Source organism: Gobius niger (genome assembly GCF_951799975.1).
Source record: "Gobius niger genome assembly, chromosome: 14".
Lineage (NCBI taxonomy): Eukaryota > Metazoa > Chordata > Actinopteri > Gobiiformes > Gobiidae > Gobius > Gobius niger.
Window position 1 is genome coordinate 6,394,099 of NC_136865.1, and position 7,133 is coordinate 6,401,231.

Consider the following 7,133-nt stretch of genomic DNA (forward strand, 5'->3'; position numbering starts at 1 on the left):
TGTACTTGACAAGAATGTACCTGCGTAGATGTTGATGCTTCATCTTCTCTGGAGGATTGTCTTCTCGTTTGTGGCTTCTGTCAAACGTTTTTTCCTCCCGTTCCAAACGTAAATTGATTGAAACAGCTGTTTAAAGTCTGACCCGAGTTGCTAGATACAGACGGCATCATAGAAAGGGGCGGGGCCTCGCCGAGGGGGAAAATAGAATCTTTTGGGAAACACAATTTTCCACTCTTTTTAGACTTTTTTTGGTGAAATATGAACTTATTTATCACACATACAAAAAGTCAAGTGTAAATCGGGCCATATGGATGTTTAATCACAGTTTATTGTTCAGTAGAAGTGAAAAAAACGGCAGTCGTAGCAAACGCTAGCTAACCATGAGCATTAGCACGCTGCTAACATGTAGCAACATGTTTGCATTCTCCGTTATTCATGTATTTATGGGCTGTTGATCCACTTTGCTCCTCTCCATATCTTTATTTAGTAGAAAACTATGTTCATATTTCAGCATTTGTTAAAGTAGTTTTTGAATAATTAGAGAAAGTCTAGAGTTTTCTCCAAATTGTTTTCCCCTCAACTGTTTTCAAACATGACCATATATGGGCGATTCCGGAGATGCCGTCTGTATCTATCCTCAAGTTTTTGTTTTTGCAGAAACTCGGGCTGGACGTTGTGGCAAAGACAAGAATTCTGATTTCACATATTGATAAATAAAATAAATACATGTCACTAATTCATGAACTTAGAAACACCTTTAATACAAACCTCAAACAAGAACAAATACTGTCCTCCAGTATGATTTAACAGTTAAAAATCCCCCATTGTCGCTTAACTCCAAAACTAGGTTCTGTTTCTGCCACAGAAATGGCTGTAAACCTGAGATTGACCAAAGTAGAGATTGCAATTTCGACTAAATTTCGATTGATCACCCGTTAATACTCTTGTCAATCATACCCATTGGAAATCACGCCTGATCCCAGACTACAAGTAAAGAATTGGAAAAAGCGTGTAATCCTCCTGGCCGGGCTAACAAACGCCCTTCAGGACAGGCCATTGAAATCAATAGACAATCTTCAAACTGTTATCAAGCAGAACCACTCGTTTCTAGCTTTCACATGCGCCGTTTCAGTGTCAAACCCAACGAAACCCAGCGCATACTTCAGTGTCCCAGTCCGATGACGAAGGTTCCACATTTCGTTGTGGACCGACAAGGTCCGATCATCAACACAGTCAAACCATCCGCGTGGACAGTTTGTTCGATCAATTTTAAAGAGCTTTTAAGATGTAGACACAGGCGTTTGGTTTGAATCATCTTCAAACTAAACTGAGAATGGATTGTCAAAGATAGTAACAGCCACCTGGATATGAACATGTTTTTAATCGTGATTTGACAAACGAATAATATCTTGGTTTTACAGGTATTCCTACTTATTTGAAAGGAGTTTACGTGATTTGTTTTTTTTAACTTTATGAATAAAACAGACAACAACCACGTCTCTTCCTCAGCCCTCTTCATTGCTGATGTCCGTTCTAATCCCCCTGTTTGTTGGCGGAGAAAGTAGAAGCAGCTGGGACTGTCTCTGGAGCGTGCGTCGGAGCAGTCTTGCGGTGGACGGCGGCAGTCAGGGTTTTCCTCTGCGCATGTGTTTCATTAGGGGCCTGACAGTGTCTGATAAATGCGAGACACGGCAGGGCTGTCTGCGTGCCGTGAATGAAAGGGAATTCCCGGGGAGATGTTAATTCGCAGAGGCTTTAGTCCCATCTGGAAATGCAGCGGGACTCTGGGAGAATGCACTTGGCTACCTAGAAGGAACCACAGCAGACAGATGGATGCTGGACTTGAAGGTGACAATCGTTTTGACCGTGTTCTATCGTTACCTGGTCACAAACATACCTGCAGTGGTATATTGCCATATTAACGCAGTGCAGATCGGAGTGCTTCAGCAGTAGAGGAAGCAACAACCAAAGTAAACAGGATTGTGCTTTGGTTGTTTCTTCTATTGCGGCGGCGCTCCAGTCTGCACGTCCAGGTGTTTATAATGGGTCATAAATGAAGCACAAAACTGTCTTCCACCTTTTTGAAGACCGTGAACCATCAATAAGACCTGTTCTGAGACTCCAGTGCTCAAAGTGTGTTCATCTCGGCATCATCGACGTGCTGGCAGCCCTTGGTTAAATTGGAAGCTTTAGCTCACTGTGTCATTCCCACTTCTCAGAGGGATCAGTCTTAAGGGTCATTTACGTATAAAACTGTGTGAGATTTTTACAGTAAAATTGCATAGGAACATTTCAACCTGGATAGACTCAAACAGACAAAATTAGGAAGATTTATTGACGTGTATATTAGTTTTGGCGACTCAGACCCCGGCAGTAGTATGTATGAAAGTCAGTATGGGTGAACAGCTTGGAGTTAGAGATGTCTTCCCCAGAGCCTGGACACTGGTGGTGGTATGGAAGACCCGTAAAGATGCAGCAGGTAGAAGCCATGGACGGAGGGCCTGCTTTTAAGCCCAAGCAATCTGGCTGCTATGGAGGTGCGGATCTTACGCTGATGGCTGGAGGAAGCGATCATTGGCTGGAGGTAGGTGATGCTGAAATTGGTGTACCAGGTTGAATTGACGCCTCGGCTTCATAACACAAAATTCAGCACACACTGATCCACTAGTGAAGGGTTTACCTTCATATCGGTAACGGGCTTCTTCATTTTAGAAAGCTACTCTCAACTCGCTCCATACCCTCTATACCAGGGATGCCAAACATTCGGCAAACACTAACCCACATCTGGCCCCCTGGTTAGTTTTTTTCCCCTGACCCATTCCGCATGAAGTGTCCACTAGGATCGTGTGTTTCTAAATGCAGACAGTAGACTAGACTTTTGACGGGGGGCATGTGTAAAATCTTCAGCTTCATAACTGCCATGGACAGACTCCCCTGGCGATGCTAGCTTTATCACCTACAGACCATCCCAGACTGGAATATTTTCCGCTACTATGGGTGGCAGAGTGTTTTGATGACATTGCTGCAGCTACTGGCGCTAGATCGACACACTTGGAATATGGACAGTGTTTAACTCACCGTGGGAGAAATTTGTTTGTCCTGTGAGAGATTTATAATAGACCATTTCAACTGGCAATTTGAGCGACCGATGCTAATGTTAAAGAGGGGGTATTATGCTTTTTTCAGCCACATAGCACCAGTCTATAGCACACTACAATGATGACGAAACCTTCTGTTGGTCTGTAAATGCAGTAAATTAGAATAACTGCCTTGTATAAAATTGCTCTTTCAAAATGGCCGTAGCAAATGGCTTGAAATAGGCCTCTGTCTCTTTAAGAACCTCTGACCCTTTCAGACACGCCCCCTCCACACGCTGTCTGTGGCATCACAACACTCCGCTCGTTTTCTCCACAGTATTGAAACTACGATTGGTGCATTTTAATTTTTATTGTTGGAAAGGAGCTACTGTTTATCACTTTGGGAACAATGGCCACACAGGATATGATTTGAAGACGAACCTTCCACACCGGACGCTTGGAAGGGGCTCTTGCCTGAAAAATAACTGCTGTTTGGAGGTTTTCTCTTTGCATCTGCCATGCCCTATGGATCTCTAACTATACCCCCATGGACGACACCAGGATCTGCAGGAGCCCATACGATTCAAAGACGGACATTATTTGTGCAGGTGGACAATGGTTTTTCGAGGTTACCCGTTAGCTTGTTATAATCGACTACAGCTCATTGTTGATGAAAAGTCTGCAATAAACCACAAATGTGTAAAGCCAGGCTCATTGTGTGATCATCGTAAAGGCTGCTTCGAGTAGTTGCTGCTTTATTGACGTTATTCGTGCATAATATGCTGCCTGTTTTCAATGAATGTTGTGAAGGTGAAGGTTGTTAGCTTGTCGCGGCTAATAGTGCCTTAGCTCCGGGAGAAAACCACTCGGCTACGACTCACTGTAGATAAAATGTGAGCAATAAACTACGAAATCAACAAGCCAGGCTCCGTGTGTGATCATCATAAAGGCTGCTTCAAGCAGTTGCTTGTTTTAGTGACCTTTTTAGTGCATAATATGCTGCTTGTATTCAGTGAATTTTCCCGTTAGCTTATCGCGGCTAGCTTGTTAGCTCCGGGAGAAAACCACTCGGCTACGACTCACTGTAGATGAAATGTGAGCAATAAACTTCCAAATCAACAAGCCAGGCTCCGTGTGTGATCATTGTTAAACGGTTCTTTATGTGTGTGGTGGTTTTATTGACTTTATTTGTGCATATTTCTCGTTTTCACGTGATGACTCGAGGTTAGTTTAGCATTAGCTTTCTCCGGAGGCTCTGTGCATCATCAAGGCCCTAAGACATTCCCAGCTCAGAACCAGCCACTGAAATAAGCGTTCTTGTCACCGGTTTTAATCCTGGGTGTTTCGGTAACAGAAACACTGATGTGTGTCTTTGTAAAAGTCTGCTGTGGCTCCGGTTCACAACACATGAAGCTAATCCTCCTTGATGACTCTGTTTACATCTTAGGGCTGGACACTGCAGGGAGGGGGTTCTGCTGAGGAGCAGTGGTTGGTTACTCGGCTGGTGACGAAAGGTCGGAGGCGTATCCTGGAGGTCGAGGCGTTCCCTGAAGGAATCAGGCGTTTTATCCCTAAAATGGCCGCCATCAGAGTTTTTACAGATTACTCGAAAATACGTGAATGTGCCCAGGCAACACTTCAGGCATGGTTTTAATGAGGGAATGCCTTAATAACATGATGTAAAGCTTGAAAAAGTCGATTTTGCATAATACCCCCCCTTTAAGAAGAGCGTTGTTTGTAGAGTCTACCCCTTTTTCTCACCGCCGAAAGCACTGGCTCCTCAACTGTCCTGCTTTCTGTTCAAAAGCAAATGGAATGACTCTCAAAACACGAATCGTTGACATTCAGAACCAACTTTAGAACTTTCTCACCTGCAAATAGAAAAGGTTTAGGAGTTCATCTGTTGATTTAGCCGAAGATGGCGATTTTCAGAGCAATATTTCTTGGTTACTTCCCAATTGGTCAATCATGTCCTTCATAACTCACGATAGAAAACGGCAAGTACCAGACTACACATCTTTGTAAGGAATTGGAAAACCACTCATCTATGATAATCAATAGTAACCTTTTCCCACAGTTTGTTTGCGCAATCTTGATCAGATTCACGCGAAAGAAGATTTCACGTTTCGAGTGGAAAGAACGGACGGCAGCCAAGGAATGTTGTCCAGCTCAGGAAGTTGTTCAGATTTTGCAGATTGTGAATACGGCTGACTGATGAAACCCAGGGAACCACAGTCTTTGGGTAAACTTACAGGGGATTCTGACGCACAGCTGTTTTAGCCATTGTGAGACACGCACGGGAGATGCTACTTTGGAATATTTGTGGTCAATAAAACCTCCCTGCTGGGACAACAACTTATGTGAGTTTAAACGCGACACCTACCAAACCCTAGCTGCTTAGTCATTTACTTTAAAGGTTTGTGTGTTTTTATCATTAACTCCGCAAAGAGCTTCACAGTCGATAGGATGATATCAACCTGGATATTTGAACTGGAGCCGTGTCCCAGATCTAATGTGCAACTTAAGAGGAGACACTTGACCACAAATGGCCTCTTTACCGTATTACCTCTCACTTAAACGCCAAAGAGCCGAAAGATGTGCAGGTTGTTCTCTTCTTTTACCACAGCCTGACCGTATGCAGCAGGGAGTATGTTGGGATTCCCTCTGCGGAGCTGGATGAAGTGTCTGGTGTGAGGGAAGCATGAGAATTACCCATCCCAAGGTAAGTGGAGGAAGATGGATGAACGATGACACTGGGTTACAAGAAATACTTTTTAGTGAGGTGCCTATACATTTTTGCAGCGCAGAATCTGAAAATCACATACATTTTTTCCCTATTTACTTTACTTTTGTTGTTCCAAATAGCCTCTGTCTCTTTAAGACCCTCCTCGCTCCCCATCAAAACAAACCCCAAACCACGTCTCCCGGGTTCCAATCGAGCGGAACTACATTGCGCAAGCCTAGCTAAAAGAATCACTGTGCATGTCTTATTTTCTAGTTGGAAGGAGCTATTAACTGCTTTGGCATAGTATTACATAACTAAAGAACAGAGGAACATTTCGTCAGCAACTTCTATTCCAATCTGCCGGTCCAGTTTTATGATTAATGACAACATTTTTGTACTTTTAAACTTATTTTCAACAGACCGCCATCCTGACGGGTAAATTGTTTTAGCAGCTACTTCATCAGGGCTGGACTGGTCATCGGGAGGACTGGGAGTTTTCCCAACGTACTTTGGGCTGGTTACGCCATATGTGTGAACAGGCCCATATAGAATCACACTGGCCCACAATAGAAACTGTCAAATCTGCTGCTGTCAGATCATTATTTGGACCTAATTGCACAACATATCCATTTGGCCTCTCTGGCACGTGCTATATCCCTACTTTAGCGCATTTTGAGTTATGATTCCCAGATAATCTCATGTATAATGAGCAATGGGCGTCTCTGATATAACATTAAGTAAGTGCTTTATTTGGCATTTTACAAGAATACAACAAAATAGTGTTCAGGTATTAGTCCTGAGCCACTGCGTCTGAGCTAAACTGACCAGCATGTTTCTGGAGGTCGGGGCACCCGGAGGAAACCTGGCTGGCTGCCTTCAGAGGTCCTCTGATGCTCTGAAATGGTGCACCGCCTCCTGGGTTTGTCCCTATTTCAGAGCGTGGTGTCCTGCACTCCTGTCAGCTCTTCCTCCTCCTTCCTCTTCCTCCTGTGCAACTCCCTCTGCTCCACAACAGTCTTTCACCATCTTCTGAGAAGAGCTTAGCAGTTAATCTGTTTTATTCTTCAGTGAACTTCCATTAGCCAGAACAATAGAAGGCATGTGTGGCTAAGCTGTGAGTCTCGCCCGGATACCTCCTCGTTTGTCCCTTCCTTGTTTCCTGTAGCTCCTCTTGTGACGCCTCCACTGTGCTGCAGGTGTGGGGTCTCCTGGTGTCTCTTTAGTGTCTCAGAAGAAGAACTTTGTAGGTCTCAAATGGGTTTAGCTGATCTTCTTTCTTCAGGACCATTATGGACTCTCTGCAGTAAAAAAAAAATCCACCAAACCTCACA